Source organism: Dendrobates tinctorius, unplaced genomic scaffold (assembly GCF_039654945.1).
Source record: "Dendrobates tinctorius isolate UK_male_01 unplaced genomic scaffold, ASM3965494v1 ptg000114l, whole genome shotgun sequence".
Classification (NCBI taxonomy): domain Eukaryota; kingdom Metazoa; phylum Chordata; class Amphibia; order Anura; family Dendrobatidae; genus Dendrobates; species Dendrobates tinctorius.
In genome coordinates, this window is record NW_027361782.1 from 24,156,952 (window position 1) to 24,184,574 (window position 27,623).

At 45.4% G+C, this 27,623-nt stretch overlaps 1 protein-coding gene across 4 annotated transcripts in view; it reads right to left on the reverse strand.

Annotated features, from left to right (window-relative positions):
- LOC141101075 (connector enhancer of kinase suppressor of ras 2-like) overlaps window positions 1-27,623 on the reverse strand; it is a 527,280-nt gene that overhangs the window by 209,518 nt on the left and 290,139 nt on the right. The window contains exon 1 of one of the 4 annotated variants that reach the window (XM_073589904.1): window positions 6,859-7,302. The exons of the other annotated variants lie outside the window; for them this stretch is intronic. The gene's annotated coding sequence lies outside the window, so the exon portion shown is untranslated. Of the gene's footprint in view, window positions 1-6,858; window positions 7,303-27,623 lie in introns of those variants that run through there. 4 annotated transcript variants of the gene reach the window in all.

Here is a 27,623-nt window from a genome sequence, read left to right on the forward strand (position 1 = left end):
AAAAAGTGTGGTAGAAAAAGGTGCACAAGCAACCGGGATAACCGCAGCCTTGAAAGGCAATTCAAAAGCTTGGGGGAGATTCACTTTGAGTGGACTGCTGCTGGAGTCATTTCTTCAAGAGCCACCACACACAGACGTATCCAGGACATGGGCTACAAGTATCACATTTCTTGTGTCAAGCCACTCATGACCAATAGACAACGCCAGAAGCATCTTACCTGGGCCAAAGAGAAAAAGAACTGGACTGTTGTCAGTGGTCCAAGGTGTTGTTTTCTGCTGACAGTAAATTTTGAATTTCATTTGGAAATCAAGGTCCCAGAGTCTGGAGGAAGAGTGGAGAGGCCACAATCCAAGCTGCTGGAGGTCTAGTGTGAAGTTTCCACAGTCAGTGATGGTTTGGGGAGCCATGTCATGATGGTGTAGGTCCACTGTGTTTTATCAAGACCAAAGCAGCAATATAAAGAGAGAAAAAGGAGTAGGCCACAAACAGGAGATCACCCGTGGCAGGATGTAGCTACAAATAATCAACCTTTATTGGACATAGGGTGGCGACACGCATCGGGTCCTTGTCCTGCCTGGCTCCACTCCACTTGGGTCCCTTCCACAGACTATGATAGGCTGTGCTATTCTCTACAGGTGGCTATTTAGCCTATATTCTACACTTTTAGGTACCCATAATTATTTGACCATATGGTACGCTTATAGTACCTTTGTTCATTCTCTGTCCAGTTACTTGGACACTGGCTTGTCTATTTTGTAGAAGGGTTGTGTATTATGTACCAAGGCATCAATAACTAAGTGGGTATTTATTGCCCACTCTGTGGTGGGTTATTAGGCATATTGTATTGGTGGTATGCTGTTTATATGTACCTAGGAGTTTTATTCAAACTGTCATCTGTGGAGTGTTCTGTTACATGTGGTTGGCTGTATTATGAGCCTAGTTTATTTGTATGTCACATGTGTGACTATTTTTAATGTTTTTAATGTTTTGTGCTTGTCTTTATATGTCCAATAAAGGTTGATTTTAATATTACTGTGGTGCCCCCGTTTCTCTGATCTATTTATCAAGCCCAAAGGGGACCATCGGGGACAGTGATGATAATGTGTGCAAACTGTAAAGTGCTGCGGAATATGTTAGCGCTATATAAAAATAAAGATTATTATTATTATTATTATTATTATTAAGAGGAAGATGAGAGACACCAGATCCAACAATGCAGACGAGCTGAAGGCTGCTATCAACGCAACCTGGGCTTCCATAACCCCTCAGCAGTGCCACAGGCTGATCGCCTCCATGCCACACCGCTTTGATGCAGTAATTGATGCAAAAGGAGCCCCGACCAGGTATTGAGTGCATTTACTGAACATACATTTCAACATTTTGGATTTTACAATCATTTTTCAAGCTGGTGTTATAAAGTATTCTAATTTACTGAGATAATGACTTTTGGGTTTTCATTGGCTGTAAGCCATAATCATCAACATTAACAGAAATAAACACATGAAATACATCACTCTGATTTTAATGACTCTATAGAATATATAAGGTTCATATTTGTATTGAAAAAATGAAATAAATTAACTTTTTGATGATATTCTAATTTTGTGAGAAGCACCTGTATTATTCACATACTGTACACACTTATACAATTCATCTACATAAAAAACGGAGTCACTGTGTACATACATTACAATACTGATCCTGAGTTACATCCTGTATTATACTCCAGAGCTGCACTCACTATTCTTCTGGTGCAGTCACTGTGCACATACATTACAATACTGATCCTGAGTTATATCCTGTATTATACTCCAGAGCTGCACTAACTATTCTGCTGGTGCAGTCACTGTGTACATACATTACATTACTGATCCTGAGTTACATCCTGTATTATACTCCAGAGCTGCACTCACTATTCTGCTGGTGCAGTCACTGTGCACATACATTACATTACTTATTCTGAGTTATATCCTGTATTATACTCCAGAGCTGCACTAACTATTCTGCTGGTGCAGTCACTGTGTACATACATTACATTACTGATCCTGAGTTACATCCTGTATTATACTCCAGAGCTGCACTCACTATTCTGCTGGTGCAGTCACTGTGCACATACATTACATTACTTATTCTGAGTTATATCCTGTATTATACTCCAGAGCTGCACTAACTATTCTGCTGGTGCAGTCACTGTGTACATACATTACAATACTGATCCTGAGTTACATCCTGTATTATACTCCAGAGCTGCACTCACTATTCTTCTGGTGCAGTCACTGTGCACATACATTACAATACTGATCCTGAGTTATATCCTGTATTATACTCCAGAGCTGCACTAACTATTCTGCTGGTGCAGTCACTGTGTACATACATTACATTACTGATCCTGAGTTACATCCTGTATTATACTCCAGAGCTGCACTCACTATTCTGCTGGTGCAGTCACTGTGCACATACATTACATTACTTATTCTGTACTGATCCTGAGTTACATCCTGTATTATCCTCCAGAGCTGAACTCACTATTCTGCTGGTGCAGTCACTGTGTACATACATTACATTACTGATCCTGACTTACATCCTGTATTATACTCCAGAGCTGCACTCACTATTCTGCTGGTGCAGTCACTGTGTACATACATTACATTATTGATCCTGTACGGATCCTAAGTTACCTCCTGTATTATACTCCAGAGCTGCACTCATTCTGCTGGTGCAGTCACTGTGTACATACATACATTACTTATCCTGTACTGATCCTGAGTTACATCCTGTATTATACTCCAGAGCTGCACTCACAATTCTGCTAGTGCAGTCACTGTATACATACATTACATTACTGATCCTGAGTTACATCCTGTATTATACACCAGAGCTGCACTCACTATTCTGCTGGTGCAGTCACTGTGTACATACATTACATTACTTATCCTGTACTGATCCTGAGTTACATCCTGTATTATACTCCAGAGCTGCACTCATTCTGCTGGTGCAGTCACTGTGTACATACATACATTACTTATCCTGTACTGATCCTGAGTTACATCCTGTATTATACTCCAGAGCTGCACTCACTATTCTAGTGCAGTCACTGTATACATACATTACATTACTGATCCTGAGTTACATCCTGTATTATACTCCAGAGCTGCACTCACTATTCTGCTGGTGCAGTCACTGTGTACATACATTACTGATCCTGAGTTACATCCTGTATTATACTCCAGAGCTGCACTCACTATTCTGCTGGTGCAGTCACTGTGTACATACATACATTACTTATCCTGTACTGATCCTGACTTACATCCTGTATTATACTCCAGAGCTGCACTCACTATTCTGCTGGTGCAGTCACTGTGCACATACATTACATTACTTATTCTGTACTGATCCTGAGTTACATCCTGTATTATCCTCCAGAGCTGAACTCACTATTCTCCTGGTGCAGTCACTGTGTACATACATTACATTACTGATCCTGACTTACATCCTGTATTATACTCCAGAGCTGCACTCACTATTCTGCTGGTGCAGTCACTGTGTACATACATTACATTATTGATCCTGTACGGATCCTAAGTTACCTCCTGTATTATACTCCAGAGCTGCACTCATTCTGCTGGTGCAGTCACTGTGTACATACATACATTACTTATCCTGTACTGATCCTGAGTTACATCCCGTATTATACTCCAGAGCTGCACTCACAATTCTGCTAGTGCAGTCACTGTATACATACATTACATTACTGATCCTGAGTTACATCCTGTATTATACACCAGAGCTGCACTCACTATTCTGCTGGTGCAGTCACTGTGTACATACATTACATTACTTATCCTGTACTGATCCTGAGTTACATCCTGTATTATACTCCAGAGCTGCACTCATTCTGCTGGTGCAGTCACTGTGTACATACATACATTACTTATCCTGTACTGATCCTGAGTTACATCCTGTATTATACTCCAGAGCTGCACTCACTATTCTGCTAGTGCAGTCACTGTATACATACATTACATTACTGATCCTGAGTTACATCCTGTATTATACTCCAGAGCTGCACTCACTATTCTGCTGGTGCAGTCACTGTGTACATACATTACATTACTTATCCTGTACTGATCCTGAGTTACATCCTGTATTATACTCCAGAGCTGCACTCATTCTGCTGGTGCAGTCACTGTGTACATACATACATTACTTATCCTGTACTGATCCTGAGTTACCTCCTGTATTATACTCCAGAGCTGCACTCACTTTTCTGATGTTGCAGTCACTGTGTGCATACATTACATTACTTATCCTGTACTGATCCTGAGTTACCTCCTGCATTATACCCCAGAGCTGCACTCACTACTCTGCTGGTGTAGTCACTGTGTACATACATTACATTACTGATCCTGAATTACATCCTGTATTATCCTCCAGAGCTGCACTCACTATTCTGCTGGTGCAGTCACTGTGTACATACATTACATTACTGATCCTGAGTTACATCCTGTGTTATACTCCAGAGCTGCACTCACTATTCTGCTGGTGCAGTCACTTTGTACATACATACATTACTTATTCTGTACTGATCCTGAGTTACATCCTGTATTATCCTCCAGAGCTGCACTCACTGTTCTGCTGGTGCAGTCACTGTGTATATACATTACATTACTTATTCTGTACTGATCCTGAGTTACATCCTGTATTATCCTCCAGAGCTGCACTCACTATTCTGCTGGTGCAGTCACTGTGTACATACATTACATTACTGATCCTGTACTGATCCTGAGTTACATCCTGTATTATCCTCCAGAGCTGCACTCACTATTCTGCTGGTGCAGTCACTGTGTACATACATTACATTACTGATCCTGTACTGATCCTGAGTTACATCCTGTATTATACTCCAGAGCTGCACACACTATTCTGCTGGTGCAGTCACTGTGTACATACATTACATTATTGATCCTGTACGGATCCTAAGTTACCTCCTGTATTATACTCCAGAGCTGCACTCATTCTGCTGGTGCAGTCACTGTGTACATACATACATTACTTATCCTGTACTGATCCTGAGTTACATCCTGTATTATACTCCAGAGCTGCACTCACTATTCTGCTAGTGCAGTCACTGTATACATACATTACATTACTGATCCTGAGTTACATCCTGTATTATACTCCAGAGCTGCACTCACTATTTTGCTGGTGCAGTCACTGTGTACATACATTACATTACTGATCCTGAGTTACATCCTGTGTTATACTCCAGAGCTGTACTCACAATTCTGCTGGTGCAGCCACTGTGTACATACATATATTACTGATCCTGTACTGATCCTGAGTTACATCCTGCATTACACCCCAGAGCTGCAGTCACTATCCTGCTGGTGCAGTCACTGTGTACATACATTACTGATCCTGAGTTACATCCTGTATTATACCCCAGAGCTGCACTCACTATTCTGCTGGTGCAGTCACTGTGTACATACATTACATTACTGATCCTGAGTTACATCCTGTATTATACTCCAGAGCTGCACTCACTATTCTGCTGGTGCAGTCACTGTGTACATACTGTACATTACATTACTGATCCTGAGTTACAGCCTGTATTATACCCCAGAGCTGCAGTCACTATTCTGCTGGTGCAGTCACTGTGTACATACATTACATTACTGATCCTGAGTTACATCCTGTATTATACCCCAGAGCTGCATTCACTATTCTGCTGGTGCAGTCACTGTGTACATACATTACTGATCCTGAGTTACATCCTGTATTATACCCCAGAGCTGCATTCACTATTCTGCTGGTGCAGTCACTGTGTACATACATTACATTACTGATCCTGAGTTACATCCTGTATTATACTCCAGAGCTGCACTCACTTTTCTGATGTTGCAGTCACTGTGTGCATACATTACATTACTTATCCTGTACTGATCCTGAGTTACCTCCTGCATTATACCCCAGAGCTGCACTCACTATTCTGCTGGTTCAGTCACTGTGTACATACATTACATTACTGATCCTGAGTTACATCCTGTATTATACTCCAGAGCTGCACTCACTATTCTGCTGGTGCAGTCACTGTGTACATACATTACTGATCCTGAGTTATATCCTGTATTATACTCCAGAGCTGCACTCACTTTTCTGATGTTGCAGTCACTGTGTGCATACATTACATTACTTATCCTGTACTGATCCTGAGTTACCTCCTGCATTATACCCCAGAGCTGCACTCACTATTCTGCTGGTTCAGTCACTGTGTACATACATTACATTACTGATCCTGAGTTACATCCTGTATTATACTCCAGAGCTGCACTCACTTTTCTGATGTTGCAGTCACTGTGTGCATACATTACATTACTTATCCTGTACTGATCCTGAGTTACCTCCTGCATTATACCCCAGAGCTGCACTCACTATTCTGCTGGTGCAGTCACTGTATACATACATTACATTACTGATCCTGAGTTACATCCTGTATTATACTCCAGAGCTGCACTCACTATTCTGCTGGTGCAGTCACTGTATACATACATTACATTACTGATCCTGAGTTACATCCTGTATTATACTCCAGAGCTGCACTCACTATTCTGCTGGTGCAGTCACTGTGTACATACATTACATTACTGATCCTAAGTTACCTCCTGTATTATACCCCAGAGCTGCACTCACTATTCAGCTTGTGCAGTCAATGTGTACATACCTTTCTTATTATTGATGTTTATATTTAGGCTGAATACCCACAGAGACGTAACATTTGTCACATATGAAGTTTTGCTACATTTGTATCCAGTTCTAACAAACCTTTGAGCTGGACGCTCCAGCATCACCAATCTCACCTTAGTTTTAGTTTGTTACAATGTATCAATCCAAACATGATTTTTTTCCCAGACCACACAGAATCCTTGGGTATTTTACTCCATGTGGGGCAGTAATAGCAGTGTGGGGGGGATGCAGCTTTCTGGTAATTACCGGAAGTATCATTATTCATTGGCCGGGGCGGACTACGACCATCACTGATTACCGAAATCCGGGTGATTTCTGGGATTACAGAGCTATCAGTTGCAGTGGATGTAAAGTCAATGTTTTCGTGCAGCCGCCTCTCCTCGGTGGGGTGCAGGGGGAGGCATTTCTCCAGCAGGGTAATTACAGTTGCTCTGCAGGAGAGCTGAGTACTGATCTGAGGGTTCAAAAGGTAAAAGTAGGGCTATAAACACCGCAAGAAGCCATTTTACCAGGAATCGGCAATTTATCCTCTCACATCTTTTTGACTTTCATCTCTTACTTTATACTCAGTGTCATCAATGAGGATAATTAGAAGCTGCACTCAGGGGGCTTCAGCAGTCACCGCTCCTGCCAGCCAACGCCGCACCCCCGTATCAGAGATTTACTGCCGGATCTTCAGCTTTCTATTAATGTTAACTATAAAATGACACATTCCCCATGAATCACATAATGGATCAGACTGATACATTCTGCCTTATAGATAGTCTTACAAGGAATTTTCTGATATTATTAAGAAGTGACCACTAGGGGCGCTGTTCTTCTGCGAGAAGGCGTATAGTTCTCAGTGTAAACGCCTCATCACCTTCAATGTAAAACAGCCGAGTATAATCTATAGGATGACAATCTGAGACAGATGGAAACGAGATGTGAGATCCTGAAGCCTGAGCGTCAACAGGATAACAGCATAGTCTTAGCTATACAACCACACGCTCCACAGACATCAAACAACTCTGCTACACCAACACAAGCACAGCTCTGCAACATTATAACACACACACGCTAAGGTACAGGAGGGAGATTCTGCAGTCTAAGTGTTAACAGGCAAACAGCAAAGTATTAAACTCACAGACACATGCAGCTCTTCGACTTGAACACATACAGTTCTGCTACATCAACACACACACACAATGTTAAAACACACTCACTAAGCTATAAATAAGGCGTGAGAGTGTAGTGTGAATAAAAAATGGATATTTTGAGTCCATATTTAAATATACAGGATGCATTCAGACCGTGACAGTGCAGCATTGCTGGACATACATTTTTCTCTATATTTGTTGTTTTTTTTGTTATTGTAAAACATGAATATTTAATTAACTGTGTGTCTGTGGTGGACTTATCTAATCCTTGTGGGCTTTTATATTCTATGGGTTTTTTGCCCATTGTCTGATGTTTGCCTGGTATCTCTGGTGAAACCAGAGTTACTACATAGTGTAAATCACTATACAAGGCCAGAGAAACATAACTAAGGGCCCCGTTACACGCTTCAATGTCCCAGCGATCCCACCAATGCTCCGACATGGATGGGATCGCTGGGACATAGTTAGCTGATCGCTGGTGAGCTGGTATCCAGGGTAAACAGAGGGTAACTAAGCACCACGCGGCGCTTAGTTACCCGCTGTTTACCCTGGATACCCGATCAAGACCAGCGAGCATGCTGGTTTCCAGGGTAAACAGCGGGTAACTAAGCGCCGCACGGCGCTTAGTTACCCACTGTTTACCCTGGATACCAGCTCACAGCATCTGTATGGCACTGGGAGCTCGCTGATCATTGATCTCTCGCTGTCACATGCAGCGATGTGTGCTGCCCAGCAGGAGACCAACGATAGATTTATGGCCCAGACCATTAGGCAACGATTAATGATCAGCCAACTGATCGTTGCTACATGTCACACGCAACAATGTCGTTCCAACATCACTGCAACGTCACCAAACTAGTGACGTTGCAACGATATCACTCACAATATCGTTGTGTGTAACAGGGCCTTAAGATAGAAGCAGAAAGTTGGATATCTGTAATTATACATGTAAAGTGTTGTGATACCTGTATATGTGGGGACCCCCGTGCAGTGTTGTGAATTTCCAAGGGTTCTCTGTCTTAGTGTTGCTTCTCTGAGATTCCAGATGGATGATATTTAAAAGCTCCTTGGCAGGGCAGTTTCTAGGGAATTTTGCCAACAGGGCGAACATCGAAAAAGCGCCCCCCCCGAACATCGATAATACACACACACACACACACACACACACACACACACACACACACACAGGCCAAGTACCCCAGATATTACCACCAACCGCCACCCCACCGATATTACACACACACGCAAACAGAAGGCTAAGCACCACAGATATTACCACAAAATCCTTTCCCCCGCCCCGATATAATATAACAAACACAAACAGTAGGGTAAGCACCCCAGATATTGCCTTCAAACACCCGATATTACACACAAAGACAGCAGGCTAAGCACCCCAGCTATTGCCACAAGTTCAACCCCCCCCCAATATTACACAAAAAAACAGCAGGCTATGCACCACAGATATTACCACAAAATCCCCTCCCCCCCAATATAACACAAACAGCAGGGTAAGCACCCCAGATATTGCCCCCAAACTCCCCCCCCAATATTACACACAAAGACAGCAGGCTAAGTACCCCAGATATTGCCAGTGCCACAACCCTCCCCCATATTGCACAAAAAAACAGCAGGCTAAGCTAAGCACACTGCCAGCAAACAACCCCCTGATATTACAAGAAAAAACATCAGGCTAAGCACCCCAGATCATGCCACAAAATACCGCAATACAGAATACTTCAATCCGGGCCAGGCTCGGATTGATCATTCATTGATATAGCAGCAAAGACGCTGGATCCAAATAGCAGCGATCAGGCAGCGTCCGTCTCTCACTATCCTTCCTGTGTGAGAGCGTGGGGGCGTTCCTCGGCCAGTCGCAGAAGCAGAGGAGCTCAGGAGCAGGCAAGTGAATTATAGGAGTGAGTGTGACGTCACTCACTTACACTATCTCTGTGCGCGGCGCCCTGCTGGCTGAGCTGCTGCCTGTCACTGTGAATGATTATTTTCTGCCGGCTGTTTCACTTCAGGGAGGGGGGGTTATCTCGCACTTGCCTGGTCTTGTAGGGAGACAGACACAGACAGCTAGGCACTAGGCAGCAGGGCTGCTACTAGGAATTTCGGGGCCCCATACTGGTAAAATTTTCGGGGCCCCCTTGAGGCTCCGCCCAGGCTCCACCCCAGCCCCGCCTCCACCCCTCGAACTGTCCAAAGTCCCACCGCTCTCTCTTGGAAAAACTCCACTTCTCACCAATCACACATTAACAGTTCTCATCACCAGATCACACATATAGCCGGCAGCTTTTATTTTGGCCAAAAGATTTTTTAAGCCGCCTTCATAACAGGGTAGACTCTTTTGGCTGTGCCCTACTCTACTGTAACCTATTAAACATTTGTTAAAATATGTGATACAATTTAGGTTTTTTTCTATTTTTCAATTTTTAAAATGAACAATAATATCACATACAAGGGAAAAATACCACCGCACCATGTCCAGACCACATAGTGACCTATAATACCACACACAAGGAACAAATACCGCCAGACCATGACCAGACCACATATTACCACCACAGTGACCGAATAATATCACATACAAGGAACAGCACCGCTCCATGACCAGACCACATATTACCACCACAGTGACTGAATACTACAATACTGATCAGTAATAAAAAAAACACACGATACTATCACCATAAGTGCCATTATACACTGGAGATCGGTACTTAGTATGCAGTGTCTGTGTACAGGTAATACAGTGATCAATGACATTATACACAAGGCCTCATACACTGTATAGTGTCAGTGTATAGGTGACACAGTAAGTCACCAGTGACGTCTCTAGGTGAAGTCCTTAATCTTTGCTTTTCATCTTTCATCCAGCACAGACTGCCATCACGTCTTCCAGCCAGGGCTCGTCTCTGCAGGAAATAAAACAGTTACCTAGAGCTCCGTTTGCAGAACATATTACTTAATTTTCCCAACTTCTACATTACATCTCATGAAGTAAAAAAGGCAACATAGTGTCACTCTACACAGTAACAGGACCGCCCTCCCCCCATTTAAAATAGTATACTCAAAAAATAAAATAAATACATCACTGCAGTAATAATATCCCTTAATTAGACCCTGTGGTAATAATATCCCCCATCATAGCCCCCGTGTGTCTCATTCCTGGCTTCAGCGATCCGTTCTCCCATCCCGCCCTCATAAGTATCCATTCTGCCCCATATGATCTCCCCATCCTGCCCCATCTGTCTCCACCGTATCCATCCTGCCCCACCTGTCTCCAATCCTGCCCCCAGTGTCTCCAGTCATGCCCCCATGTCTTTGATCCTGCCCCGTTTCTCCAATCATGCCCCGTATCTTATTCTGCCCCTTCCTGTGTCTCACTGTCACATTCTGCCCCCGTGCCTCACATTCTGCCCCTTCCTGTGTCTCACTGTCACATTCTGCCCCCGTGCCTCACATTCTGCCCCTTCCTGTGTCTCACTGTCACATTCTGCCCCCATATCCATTCAGCCCCCTCCTGTGTCTCACTGTCACATTCTGCTCCTATCGTGTCCAGCATTCTGCCCCATCGTGTCCAGCATTCTGCCCCCATCGTCTCCAGGAATCTGCCCCATCGTGCCCAGCAATCTGCCCCATCGTGCCCAGCATTCTGCCCCCATCATGACCAGCAATCTGCCCCATTGTGTCCAGCATTCTGCCCCCATTGTGTCCAGCATTCTGCCACCATCATGTCCAGCATTCTGCCCCATCGTGTCCAGCATTCTGCCCCATCATGTCCAGCAATCTGCCCCATAGTGCCCAGCATTCTGCCCCCATCATGTCCCGCATTCTGCCCCCATCATGTCTAGCATTCTGCCCCCATCGTGTCCAGCATTCTGCCCCATCGTGTTCAGCAATCTGCCCCATCGTGTCCAGCAATCTGACCCCATCGTGTCCAGCATTCTGCCCCCATCGTGTCCAGCAATCTGCCCCATCGTGTCCAGAAATCTGCGCCATCGTGTCCAGCAATCTGCGCCATCGTGTCCAGCAATCTGCGCCATCGTGTGCAGCAATCTGCCCCCATCGTGTGCAGCATTCTGCCCCATCGTGTCCAGCAATCTGCCCCATCGTGTCCAGCAATCTGCCCCATCGTGTCCAGCAATCCGCCCCATCGTGCCAAACATTCTGCCCCATGTCCAGCAATCTGCCCCAGTGTTCATCATTCTGCCCCATGTCCAGCAATCTGCCCCAGCGTTCAGCTTTCTGCCCATGTCCAGCATTCTGCCCCCATGTCTCAGTCTCCCCCGGGCCCCCGGATTGCCGCTCTTAAAAATTTAAAAAAAAGTTCTTCTTACCTGGCCACAGTCCAGCGGCGGGTGACGCTCGCGCTCCCTCCACACTCTGCAGTGACGTCAGACGCAGGCGAGGTGCGCGCTGCGGCTGACGTCCGCTGCCAGCCTCCTATTGGCTGGCGGCTGATAACTATTGACGTGCGGGCCGGTGGGCCCGCATTGTCAATAGCGTTTAACTGCGGCAGCGCCAATAGCCCGGTTTACCTAGCGGTAGGGGCCCGGTGACCAGAGGAGACCGGGCCCGATGCGGGTCCCCTCTGCCCACCGGGCCCCATACGCCAGTCAGGGTGTCATGATCACGTGTGTCGGGTCGCAGATGATACCGCAAGGCGGACCCATAACACACGTGACCCTGGATACACCGCCTCCAGTGGGGCGAATTTAAATAATAAAACGTGCAGGTGGATACGCCGCCTCCACCTGGCGAATTTAGGTATTACACGTTATACATACAATAATCAAATAATAAAGGGGGAACCTGGGAAACTATAACAATGGTGGGCCCTGCGATAGGGAATGGGGAAATGGAGACCTCCTAAGCTCCCCTGAGCCAGTGTCCCTGCACTCCTTACATTCCCTAAACAGGCTCCGCACCTGTCGCCGCACGCGTACCTTAACGCCCTTGCTCACCCTGACCCTAAACCCTCACTAGGGAATGGGTCGGTGCGGAGACTAATCCCACCACTGCACTAATAACACACATGAGGAAAGAGACAATACAGGGGAAACACCACTTAGCTTTGCTCTGTTGCGTGCGCTCCTAGCAACAGAGTCCTCCACCTGAGTGCATCTTCTCCTCCACCTGGATCCATCACCATAACAGGATCCTTCACCTTAGTGCAGCCTTGGAGCAGAGTCCAACACCAGTTGCAGCTGCTTAGAACCAGAGTCCCAAGGAAGTGTTCAGCTTCTGCCACGAAGTCAAGCATGCTTGAGTCCAGCTCAGCGACCAAGTCCCACATGGTGAGTGCCACTCTCCATAGTAGCCACTCCACCAGACCATGCAGACACTTCCCGCTGACTCCATCACTGCGACCCCACCACGCCATGCGAGCCCTTCGTCCAGACACCATAGCTGCAACACGTCCCCCCTGGCTAAGCTGCGCAGGACTCCTCACCAGCTCCATCCTTCATCCAGGCTCTCCAAAAACAGAGTGAACACAAACTCACAATATCACAGGCCGTGATTGCACACCCCTAGCACACCTTTATAGGGTGTAACACCTGATACATGATTAAGTGCACAAAACCTAAAGTGCAATATCAAAACCACCACCGGGGACAGTCAAGACACCTTGGAACTTTCCAAAGTAAAAAAAGTTCACCCAGTGATTTAAAACTGTCAGATCACTTCAGATCATGACAGTACCCCCTCCTTAATGAGGGGCCTCTGGACCCTCAAGACCACCCCTCATTAGGGAAACACCCACAGCGGGGACGCCCAGACCCTGAGTTCACCCCACCATTACCTGACACTTGAGGTTTATGACAAACGCACCGCTGGTATTGGCAATAAAGTTCATTTTGGAGGCACCACGCATCTCCACAGCGCCGACCTGGGGAACGAGTTTATGTATGTGTATGTTTGTTTGTTATGAGCTGATCAGGCTCCACAACACACTTCCACAAGATGTTTTTTGGTGGCACACATACACGCTCGTTCACACACAGGTCCGGACCTGAACATTTATTACACACATTCGTTTGTCAAAAAATTGGTGAACTCATTCAGGACCTGATCACAGAGGCGTCCCCCTGTGTCACCACACTCACACCCCCGCTATTCACCAAAGGATCACCACCCTCCAACCCTCTTCACCATGAGGTCTGCGCCTCCCAGGGTTGGTTTAATGGCGAGGGTTGAGATTTGTCCCTACTCCCCCGCAGCACACCTGCTGCACACACCAGGAGGAGAGGGAACGCATATGGAGGAAATATACACTCACTGGCCGCCTCCACACGGCCAGGAGGGGCGGCTTCTACGGTGGTATTTGAAGATTTGGCGTAAACCCCGCGGACTCTACATCAGTCTGCTCATCACTGGAACGCACCCCTTCACCTCGGGGAACACCAAGCAGCTCCGTGGGGCACCATTCCTCCCACCTGCCTGGGTACGCCCACATGCATGAGCAAGTCCCGCTCCCCAGCAGCGACTCCAGGGGCTTTTGCCAGACCCGCAATTTGCCAAAGCCGCCATTTTAATTTCCTGGTTACCTGAGCAGAGGCCCCAGACCGTGAAAACTGCTGCTGCAGCGGCTCTAAACACCTTGCCGCTCCCCACTCACATCAGTGAGGCCCGGTAGCAATTACTCAGCGGTCTCCACATGGCCAAAGCTCACCAGAAAAAAAAACTGTAGGGCCTGTGATAATGTCATGATCACGTGTGTCGGGTCGCAGATGATACCGCAAGGCGGACCCATAACACACGTGACCCTGGATACACCGCCTCCAGTGGGGCGAATTTAAATAATAAAACGTGCAGGTGGATACGCCGCCTCCACCTGGCGAATTTAGGTATTACACATTATACATACAATAATCAAATAATAAAGGGGGAACCTGGGAAACTATAACAATGGTGGGCCCTGCGATAGGGAATGGGGAAATGGAGACCTCCTAAGCTCCCCTGAGCCAGTGTCCCTGCACTCCTTACATTCCCTAAACAGGCTCCGCACCTGTCGCCGCACGCGTACCTTAACGCCCTTGCTCACCCTGACCCTAAACCCTCACTAGGGAATAGGTCGGTGCGGAGACTAATCCCACCACTGCACTAACAACACACATGAGGAAAGAGACAATACAGGGGAAACACCACTTAGCTTTGCTCTGTTGCGTGCGCTCCTAGCAACAGAGTCCTCCACCTGAGTGCATCTTCTCCTCCACCTGGATCCATCACCATAACAGGATCCTTCACCTTAGTGCAGCCTTGGAGCAGAGTCCAACACCAGTTGCAGCTGCTTAGAACCAGAGTCCCAAGGAAGTGTTCAGCTTCTGCCACGAAGTCAAGCATGCTTGAGTCCAGCTCAGCGGCCAAGTCCCACATGGTGAGTGCCACTCTCCATAGTAGCCACTCCACCAGACCATGCAGACACTTCCCGCTGACTCCATCACTGCGACCCCACCACGCCATGCGAGCCCTTCGTCCAGACACCATAGCTGCAACACGTCCCCCCTGGCTAAGCTGCGCAGGACTCCTCACCAGCTCCATCCTTCATCCAGGCTCTCCAAAAACAGAGTGAACACAAACTCACAATATCACAGGCCGTGATTGCACACCCCTAGCACACCTTTATAGGGTGTAACACCTGATACATGATTAAGTGCACAAAACCTAAAGTGCAATATCAAAACCACCACCGGGGACAGTCAAGACACCTTGGAACTTTCCAAAGTAAAAAAAGTTCACCCAGTGATTTAAAACTGTCAGATCACTTCAGATCATGACACAGGGCAGTAATGCCCTGATGGCGGCCCTGCTACTAGGGAGGCGCCCCCTGGCTTGGGTGGCACCCCGGGCGATCGCACCCCCCGTCCCCCCCTAAAAACGGCCCTGCTCCTTCGTGATGATGTGAGTATGTATTTAATCTTCAGTTGTACTTAATCTTTATATGTATTTAATCTTTATATGTACTTAACATTTGTATGTTGAAATATGCAAATGTGTACGCAATCATACTATTCCTTTAATTTTGTACTTTGAAATAAAATTGCATTATATTTCAAGTAGCAGCCTTCTTTAAAGCCGTATCTGAACCTTAGTGTTAAAAACTTGACAATACAGTGAGCCTGCAGCCTGAGAGGTAACTGGAAAGCAGCATAGCATTATCTATAAAACCACACACACAATGGACACACAGCTCTTCTGCATAAACACACAACTTTGCTACATTAACGCACACACAGCTCTACAACATTAAAACACGCTGAGCTATAAATAAGGTGTGAGATCCTGCAGGATGAGTGTTAACGTGTAAGCAGCAAAGTATTATCTATACAAACACACAGACACAAGCAGCTCTGCTACATCAAAACACAAAGTTCAATTTCTGCGACATCAACACACGCACAGCTCTGCAACATTAAAACACGCACAGTAAGCTATAAATCATGTGTGAGAATCTGCAGCCTGAGCGGTAACTGGAAAGCAGTAGAACTGTGATCTCAGCTCTGGAAGTGACTGAAGTATAAGATATGATGCAGACATGATCTAGAGGATATAATAAAAGTATCTGAGCCTTTAGCAGGATGAAGGCAAACAGTTCTGCCTTGTGTCCACCACTGCTGGATTCAGCCTTCACTGCTGCAGAAACCATCAGCGACCAGAGGCCTCAGCATCTGCAGGGGATCAATAGTAACAAAGCAAAGGCCAATGAACTGCTATTGATTTCCCATAGGTAAAGGACCCCAGCAGACATAATCAAAGCTGTTTCCATTCCACCACAGCAAGGTCCGGCTATTCTAGGAAAGGCATTAGCGTCTGTTATGGCTACTATTGACTTACAGTAAAACCTGACACGTCGGCATGATCCATACTAGTCACATATTCTGTAGATAGGAAAGAGATGGAACCTGCCTGGTATCAAAGGCCAAGATGTGTCTCAATGGAAGCAAGATGCACAACAAATGCATAATAACCAGCAATTATATATGTAAATGATTAATGTATCTTTTCAAAAAGGTAAAATGATAACACTGCGACCTTCCTGCAGATTCTCTGACCTTTATGTCTATCTTCTTTTCTACGGAGGTCTGATAATCCAAAATATTTGATAATCTAGTATCTATCATGTTCTACTGATTCTGGTGTAAAGGACTATATATGGCCATTAAAGGTAAGTGAGATTAAGTCTTATAAATCCAGTTGTATCCTGTGGTCAGGCCAAATTGGAGTTCCAGGCAAAACTAAGGTGCAATTTCCAAGCCAGAACAAGATCACCTATGTTCACCCAAAATTGAGCTCTTTAACAAAATCTCCCATGTTTGGCTAATATGAGGATTTCCAAAGTATGTGCCAAATTTGGTTGCAGGGCAGACTAGGATCCAATATTCAAGTCATACTCAAATAAAATGTCAAGGTCAGACCAAAGTCCAATGTACAGGCCAGACTAAGGTCCAATGTACAGTCTAGACCAGAATCCAATGTCCAGACAAGACCAAGGTCAATGGCAAGCCAGACCAAGATCCAACATCAAGGCTAGACCAAGGTCCAATGTCCAGGTTAGACAAGGATCCAATGTCAAGTTTAGGTCAGGATACAATGTCAAGGCTAAACCAAGGTCCAATGTACAGGTTAGTCCAGGATCCAATGTCAAGACCAGACTAAGATCCAATGTCCACCAAGATCCAATGTTCTGGCCAGTCCAAGATCCAATGTCCAGGTTAGTCCAAGATCCAATGTCCAGGTCATTCCAAGATCCAATGTGGAGGAGAGACCATGATCCAATGTTTAAACTAGACCAGGACAATTTGTCTATACAATATAACACTGGTTGCTATAGTTGTATTGCACCGTGTACAGACATATTGTCTCAGAGTTTTTAATGTCTATCCAGTATATGGGTCCTCCTTGTCCAGCCCCATAAGGATTTTTCTTATCTGGCTAAGATACAGGTTATCCATGTCCAATTAAACTGAGGGTCCACCGTTTCCAACCCATATAGAGATTTTACATGTCTAGCTGATGTGAGGGTCTCCAGACATAAGAAGGGTCTTCCCTTCCCCATGGGCTTTCTGTCTTGTCAGATACATATTGATATTATGTAGCGATTGTTTTGTAGGAGTCTGGAGCCATTAACACGTCTTGTAGAGTAGCAGAGCGCTGCCTGTGCCTGTCACAGCCCCGAGGAGCCTTCAGAAAACATCAGACAACTTCTTATTATTAAATGAAAAAAAGCACATTTGGATCCTGGGGCAAAAGAAAGAAGTGATTGAGTGTTCATCCATCAGCGTTCCAGACAAAGTGGAGGCAGAACGCTGGATTTATGGAAGAAGTCTAGTTAGCGGCAGAAATAGATCAATCTCCCGCAACCTCCAGAGATCCACACAAGACGACTCAATTGACCCAATTTACTAAAAGATGGAACTGAACGTCACAGCTCCTTCCCTGAAATCCAGGCTGCCTTGTTCTATGACACTGGCGCTGCCGTCACCTCCTCTGGAATTAGCTGCTATTCCTAGTTACAAAAACAGCATTTTACCAGGTACTGTACCTCAACACCTGCTCACGGGTTATACTCCAGTCAGAATTCTTTCACATCATACATACTCTGGTCACATTCTTCCTTATACTCGAGTCACATCCAGAGCTGCATTCATAATTCTTACACATCATACATGCTCTGGTCACATTCTTCCTTATACTCCAGTCACATCCAGAGTTGCATTCATAATTCTTACACATCATACATACTCTGGTCACATTCTTCCTTATACTCCAGTCACATCCAGAGTTGCATTCATAATTCTTTCACATTATACATACTCTGGTCACATGATTCCTTATACTCCAGTCCCATCCAGAGCTGCATTCATAATCCTTTCACATCATACATACTCTGGTCACATGATTTCTTATACTGCAGTCCCATCCAGAGCTGCATTCATAATTCTTTCACATTATACATAGTATATAACCCTATGTCACATTACAGAATATTAATAGATAAAGTCCAGTGTTTGCATTACCCACAATGCCCTACAGAAGAGCAACATTGAGCATATTCTTTACAGATATGTCTCTACTTAAGTGGGGGCGTTACCTAGGAATGACTAACAGCAAAAGTGAAAATGTGGTCCCTCCCTTGCAGTACGCTCAGCTGCAACTACCACCCGCCGACATACTACCCTTCTCCTAGACAAGCCGGTCACTGCCCAAAACTACAATATACACAAACCCTGCAATTACCATGGAACCAACTAGTAACATACATAGTAACATAGTTTTGAAGGCTGAAGGAAGACCTTATGTCCATCTAGTTCAGCCTATATTTAGTGCAGCTGTTCTGCATTGTTGATCCTCGGGAAGGCAAAAAACCCACAGAGTAGAAGCCAATTTTCTCCATAGGGAAAAAAATTCCTTCCCCTAAGCTGGGTCAACCATCTACCTATAATATTCTGTTATTCGTAACCTTCTATACTGTTACTCACAAGAAAAGGATCCATTCCTTTCTTAAATTCATTCAGTGAGTTGGCCATCACCACTTCCTCAGGAAGAGAATTCCAGAGCCTCACTGCTCTTACCGTGAAGAACCCTCCTCTATGCTGGTGCAGAAATTGTCTTTCCTCCAAACAAAGAGAATGTCCCCTTGTTCTTGTCACAGTCCTTGGTACAAACAGTTCATTGGAGAGATCTCTGTATTGCCCTCTGATATACTTGTACATATATATTAGGTCTCCCCTAAGTCTTCTCTTTTCTAGAGTAAATGGACCTAATTTTGATAACCTTTCTGGGTATCGTAGTGAACCAACTCCATTTATCATTTTAGTAGTCCGCCTTTGAACGCTTTCAAGTTCAGTAATGTCTTTCTTGAGCACCGGCGTCCAAAATTGCACACAATACTCCAAGTGTGGTCTGATGAGTGATTTGTACAGAGGGAGAATTATGTTTTCATCTCGTGTCCCCAGACCTCTTCTAATGCATCCCATGACCCTATTTGCTTTGGTGGCAGCTGCCTGACACTGAGCACTCCAATTTAGCTTCTTATTGACTAAGATGCCTAAGTCTTTTTCTATGTCTGATTTCCCCAGCAGTTTCCCATTTAGTAAGTAATTGTAGCATCTGTTTCTTCTTCCCATGTACATAACCTTACACTTATCTGTAACTAGGTGTAATCCCAGATTGCAAAAAACCCTCCCCAAATACTAACAAAAGAGTCATAGTCTAGCAGAAAAACCAAGGGTGCTCTTATCCTGAGTTTCCTATGACCTGGCTGCTACCTTCCTCCGAACACTGTCAGATAAAACGGGTGCTGAAGATACTGAGGTTAAAAAACCTGTGCCAGTAAGCGATGCTTTTCAGGTTTTGGCATGGAAACAATTTGCAATTTCAAATTTTAATTCTATAAGTTTTTAATTACTCTTTAAAGGGAACCTGCTATTGGATTCATAATGTATGTAAAGCGCTGTGGAATTAATGGCACTATATAAATGAGTAAAATAAATAAATCCTACCCCAAATACAGTCAGAGAAAATGTTTTTTTAAAAATTCGTCCGACTATGCGTCTGGTAAGTATGGCAAGGTCGGTCCCTGCCACCTTCTCAATCCTTACCCTGCTTCCATAGACTCACAGGTCTCTCCGCATGTGTGTGTGTATAGGGAGACCTGTAAGTCTAGGGAGAACATGCCGAGGACCGGCCTCTTGGGCTAGTGAGCTGAGACTCATAAGAAAGGGCCCGTCTATATGTATCGACCGAAGGGCCCCAGGCTTGTTTGCTCTACTCGGCCCTCTGCACACTGACTCCCATACCCATATACACTCACTGGCCACTTTATTAGGTACACCTGTCCAACTGTGTGTTAAGATTTAATTTCTAATCAGCCAATCACATGGCGGCAACTCAGTGCATTTAGGCATGTAGACATGGTCAAGACAATCTCCTGCAGTTCAAACCGAGCATCAGTATGGGGAAGAAAGGTGATTTGAGTGCCTTTGAACGTGGCAAGATTGTTGGTGCCAGAAGGGCTGGTCTGAGTATTTCAGAAACTGCTGATCTACTGGGATTTTCACGCACAACCATCTCTAGGGTTTACAGAGAATGGTCCGAAAAAGAAAAAAAATCCAGTGAGCGGCAGTTCTGTGGCCGGAAATGCCTTGTTGATGCCAGAGGTCAGAGGAGAATGGGCATACTGGTTCGAGCTGATAGAAAGGCAACAGTGACTCAAATTGCCACCCGTTACAACCAAGGTAGGCAGAAGAGCATCTCTGAACGCACAGTGCGTCGAACTTTGAGGCAGATGGGCTACAGCAGCAGAAGACCACACTGGGTACCACTCCTCTCAGCTAAGAACAGGAAACTGAGGCTACAATTTGCACAAGCTCATCGAAATTGGACAGTAGAAGATTGGAAAAACGTTGCCTGGTCTGATGAGTCTCGATTTCTGCTGCGACATTCGGATGGTAGGGTCAGAATTTGGCGTAAACAACATGAAAGCATGGATCCATCCTGCCTTGTATCAACGGTTCAGGCTGGTGGTGGTGGTGTCATGGTGTGGGGAATTTTTTCTGGGCACTCTTTGGGCCCCTTGGTACCAATTGAGCATCGTTGCAACGCCACAGCCTACCTGAGTATTGTTGCTGACCATGTCCATCCCTTTATGACCACAATGTACCCAACATCTGATGGCTACTTTCAGCAGGATAATGCGCCATGTCATAAAGCTCGAATCATCTCAGATTGGTTTCTTGAACATGACAATGAGTTCACTGTACTCAAATGGCCTCCTCAGTCACCAGATCTCAATCCAATAGAGCATCTTTGGGATGTGGTGGAACGGGAGATTCGCATCAGGGATGTGCAGCCGACAAATCTGCGCCAACTGTGTGATGCCATCATGTCAATATGGTCCAAAATCTTTGAGGAATGCTTCCAGCACCTTGTTGAATCTCTGCCACGAAGAATTGAGGCAGTTCTGAAGGCAAAAGGGGGTCCAACCCGTTACTAGCATGGTGTACCTAATAAAGTGGCCAGTGAGTGTATTTATAGTATTTTTGCAAATTTGTCATTTTGTGTTTTCTTATTTTATTCCATATATTTACATGCAGTATTTACTGTCTGATTAAAAATGAAATTGTATTTCATCGCAATTTTACTTCAAATTCTCTATTTCTCTTTTATTTCAAGAATCAATCCCGAGCTGATTAACAAGCGGCGCTGCTCTGCTCCTGGTTAAATAGACTTAATGATTCATCTGCTCTAAGCTGTGCGCCTAAATATGAATGAATCAATATTTCATTTGCTGATGCTCGCCTGCACTGTCTCTGCGCTCGGCCCCAGATTTCTCTGCTGTATATCTGTAGTTCTCTGCTGGCAAAGCAAAAATGGTATTCAAATAGAAACGACTCGTATTCATCAATGATTATATTCACAAAGACCACAGTAAATTGACCCGGGCGCTTCATTCCAGCTGATGTGTACAAAACGCCGAGAGCAGCTGGAGTGACGTCACCGCAAACTGGTGTCACATCAATGTAGACAGGGAGCAAAACTAGCCAGGGAGTCTCAGACCTACAGCTGTCCTCAAATCCCGCAATACATCATAACTAGAGGATATCGTATGGCAGTTATATTCCTGAACATAGCAGGCAGTATTATAGTACTTATATTCTTGTACATAGGAGCAGTATAATAGTACTTATTGTAGGGATTCAACTCGCTTAGATGCGACGGGAGACAACCAGGAGGCACGTTCCTTTAATAGTTCATAAGGTTTATTGCTCCATAACCCATTAACCAGCACATAACATAAGAAATAGCCTTTAGCTCAGGCGAAAGCAAGTATAAGTGTCCATGATTTCAGGCTCAGTCCTGGAGCCTCAGCAAACACAGGAGGCTTATCCGTCCTCACCTACAGCCAATATCCACAGGCGTCACTGGGTCAGCAGCCTCAGCACGTGGTCTTCAGGATGGTAGCACACCTTCCTCCACATAGGCCTGCCGGGACCTTCCACATGGCCCAATCAGATCCATGCACTCTCTCTCATGTGACATACTCTGGTTACCTTATATGATCCGTAGCCACGCCCCCCGGGTCACATGGCTATGACCTCATCACAGGTCCTTCAAGCATTCATACACATATACTTTATTATGACACTCTTAAACACACCCCTGGGTGGGTGTGTAGGTAACTGGCCCGCCCATCTCCCTAGTTACCTTGAGACTTCTCCCTGACACATTAAAGCAGCACTTCAGCAGTATCACTGCTGATCAACACATAAGTCTCCATCTCAAAGCCACCCACTTTGAGATACATAATGGCCATTCAGTATTCTGCCATTCATACTTTCTCCTGGGGCATCCACACAGCGTCCCCTAGCAGACACAGTGGTTACTACCCAACATACCTCCCCCCTCTTTTCAAACTTGTGGGATTGAACACACAACATTACACCAGGGTCTCGCGACCGGGCACTCACTACACCTTGCCCCACAGGTCGAGAGAACCGTCTCCATCTGTTATACGGCCTCGTTCCTACGTTAGACCTCCCCCGCCTCCAGCGGTCAGAATATCGGTCATTGGCTTTGACCCCCCAGTCATGGTCTGTCTGCGTCGTCAGACACTGGTTAGTCACCATCCTTTCTCTATCTAAGCGTCTTGTGAGAAATGGTACCCCACCACATCTAGTTTTACTTTTCAGTGCATTAACCTCACAGTTCTTTGCATCTGCTGTCTCCGTAGCAACCTCCAGTTCACACTGTAATCTACGGTGCAACGTATTGGCATGTTGAGCCTCTTTCTCTGCTTCTTCCACCTGGCATTTCAACTGTTTCAGACGCACATCATTTCCCTCCGCCAGGCCTTTGTACTGCTCAGAATTACGCCTTTCATCATCCATTTGCCTTAGTACAACCTTCAGTTTTTTCTCCGTACGACGTACATGTTTGCTAGCAGATTGTCGCACGTTAATTTCTGCATCAAGCTGTTCCTCCAGTAGTGCAACCTTTGCTTCTAAGTCCTTATTCTGGTGAACTAATTGCTGATGGGCACTCTCATTCTTCTGAGCATTACTTTCTGTCTTCAGATCACCATTCATCTGGTCAACCTGAAGTGTGGGCTTTCTCAGCTTGTCATTGGCTAATTCAACGTTGCCGTGTTCTTCCTCCACTTCTTCTTCAAGCTGAACAACACGAGACTCTAACCGCCTCTTTTCTTCCAAAGCCAGAGCACCTTCACCTCTGTTGTTGGCAATCACATCAGCCAGTTCATCTCTTTCCTGCTGTGCTTGTCTTTTAGCACACTCTGCAGCAGCAAGCTCCATCTGCAAACGAATCACCTCTGTTTCCATACTTTTCAGTTTCTTTTTGTCTTCACACTGTTCCTCATTCAGGCCTGGCCACTGTAAGTCTTCGTCCCACTTCTTCTCCCGCAGAAGACCTCTTACAGTTTCTGTTAGTACTCCTACTTCTTCTCTGAGGGACTTATTCAGACCTTGCCATGATGCCAGGTGACCTTTGGGCAGACTTCTTTCTCTAGGTCATCTAGTCTGTGCTCCCTTTCTCCCTCAGAGCCACAGTCACCCCTAGAGTCTGAGTCACGCCGATCATCCGAATCAACCCTCCAGTTACCCTCTGACCGTGTGTCCACTCCAGTCACCTCATCTCCCAGCCCACCATCTGTCTTATCACGAGACGTCAGGTCCGTCAGTTGGGCAGATGTACTTCTTCTTCCAGTCACTTCTACATCAGACCTGTCCACTTTAGGAGGCGTCACCATCTCAACGTCTGTTAATACAACAGTAGAAACGTCTCCCTCATTCAACCATACATCATCAAACAACACAAAGTCCCGGCCCCTCTCCAAGGCATAGACTAAGTCACGTGGTATCCCACCCCCTTGGCACTCACCACCTTTGGTCCCCTCAAACATTACTCTGTCTACGGCATAGTTCACCGTGACCCCGTGTTTACAGCGAACCCTGGCGTTTTTCTCGGTCAGAGATAAAACGAGAGGAGTTCCTGTCAGAGTCACCTAACTCTTTGAGTCCAGTCTACCAGAGACTCCTTCCCGGTGCAGCATCACGGTACACACCTGTGGCCTGTCATTATCCGGAAAATACATGCGGCTGGTGTCCTCTTCGTAACCCCGCCGAGTTACATGAAGCTGCTTGTCCCCTTCATAACCCCGCCAAGTTACCGGAAGCCGCTTGTCCCCTTTGTAACCCCGCCGAGTTACAGGAAGCCGCTTGTCACCTTCCTGACTCCCACTGAGCCACCACAGGCTGAGTCGAGAAAAGAAAAAAAAACACCACACAAAAAACTCACGTGTCCTTTCTGTGTGCTATTCAGGACGTTCCATCTCCTCTGCTGAGACCGTCCAACACACAGGGCGCACCGGGTGCTATTCAGGGAGTGACCCTCCTCCCAGGGTTTCCCAACACACCGGCCACACCAACACACCACACAAAACTCACGTGTCCTGTCTGTGCGCTATTCAGGATGTTCCGTCTCCGCCTGAGACCATCCAACACACAGGGCGCACAGGGTGCTATTCATGGAGCGGCCCTCCTCCCAGGGTTTCCCAACACACCGGCCTCACCAGGACCTTGCTCACTGAACCCTCCAGGTACACAGTCTCTCTCACTGACCCCGGTCAGCACAACACAGACTCCTGTCTGTTACCTGCTGGTGACAGCCACACAGGTTCTTGGACGCCTCTTCCCCTCAGAGGTATCCCACAAATCTCAATACAGTCACTTTCTCTGACCTCGGTCAGTATTACTCACGATTTTCCATACCGTCTGCTCTCCTGGCTCAGAGCCGCCAGTACGGCATCATGTGCTTCTTGGAACCGCTGCCCGCAGTCTGTCACCAACTGTAGGGATTCAACTCGCTTAGGTGCGACGGGAGACAACCAGGAGGCACGTTCCTTTAAAAGTTCATAGGGTTTATTGCCCAATAACCCATAAACCAGCACATAACATAAGAAATAGCCTTTAGCTCAGGCGAAAGCAAGTATAAGTGTCCATGATTTCAGGCTCAGTCCTGGAGCCTCAGCAAACACAGGAGGCTTATCCGTCCTCACCTACAGCCAATATCCACAGGCGTCACCGGGTCAGCAGCCTCAGCACGTGGTCTTCAGGAAGGTAGCACACCTTCCTCCACATAGGCCTGCCGGGACCTTCCACATGGCCCAATCAGATCCATGCACTCTCTCTCATGTGACCTACTCTGGTTACCTTATATGGTCCGTAGCCACGCCCCCCGGGTCACATGGCTATGACCTCATCAGTCATCACAGGTCCTTCAAGCATTCATACACATATACTTTATTATGACACTCTTAAACACACCGCTGGGTGGGTTTGTAGGTAACTGGCCCGCCCATCTACCTAGTTACCTGGAGACTTCTCCCTGACACATTAAAGCAGCACCTCAGCAGTATCACTGCTGATCAACACATAAGTCTCCATCTTAAAGCCACCCACTTTGAGATACATAACGGCCATTCAGTATTCTGCCATTCATCCTTTCTCCTGGGACATCCACACAGCGCCGCCTAGCAGACACAGTGGTTACTACACCACATTATATTCTTGTACATAGGAGCAGTATTATAGTACTTATATTCTTGTACATAGGAACAGTATTGTAGCAGTTATATTCCTGCACATAGGGGGAGTATTATAGAAGTTATACTCTTGTACATATGGAGCAGTATTATAATAGTTGTATTCCTGCACATAGGAGCAGTATTATAGTAGTTATAGTCTTGTACATAGGGAGCAGTATTATAGTAGTTATATTCTTGTACATAGGGGCAGTATTATAGTAGCTACAGTATATTCTTGTACATAGGGGCAGTATTATAGTAGTTATATTCTTGTACATAGGAGCAGTATTATAGTAGTTATATTCTTGCACATAGGAGCAGTATTATAGTAGTTATATTCTTGTACATAGGAGCAGTGTTATAGTAGTTATATTTTTGTGCATAGGGGCAGTATTATAGTAGTTATATTCTTGCACATAGGGGCAGTATTATAGTAGTTATATTCTTGTACATAGGGGCAGTATTATAGCAGTTATATTCTTGTACATAGGGGCAGTATTATAGTAGCTATATTCTTGTACATAGGAGCAGTATTATAGTAGTTATATTCTTGCACATAGAGGCACTATTATAGTAGTTATATTCTTGTACATGGGAGCAGTATTATAGTAGTTATATTCTTGTACATAGGGACAGTATTATAGTATTTATAGTCTTGTACATAGGGGGCAGTATTATAGTAGTTATATTCTTGTACATAGGGGCAATTTTTATTGTAAAAACCAAACAAATACAAATAACATTCCTCCAATAATACAAAACTGAATTCACTAGGATTGTACATACATTCATTACATATCCAGTTTATACATATCAAATTAACTTAGAGTCCATACTCCTAGTTTGAGGAGAGAGAAAAAAAAAAAAAACACTTTGCAAACAGAGCTCATCATGTTCCTACCCAGTGACTCATCCTTCACTATCTTAACATTTCCTAATTTCTCCTAATGATTTTCCCTATTTGAGTTCAGACATTATCTGGTTGACAGCGTCACAGATCTGAGTCGGAGTTATTCTGTTCACCTCCGGTCTCCATCTCAGACTCTACCCGAGTGCCCTCAGGTAAGGGCTTCCGCTTTGACGGAGGACAGTCCTCTGCGTCCCTATCACACTCTGCGTCAATTCTTTT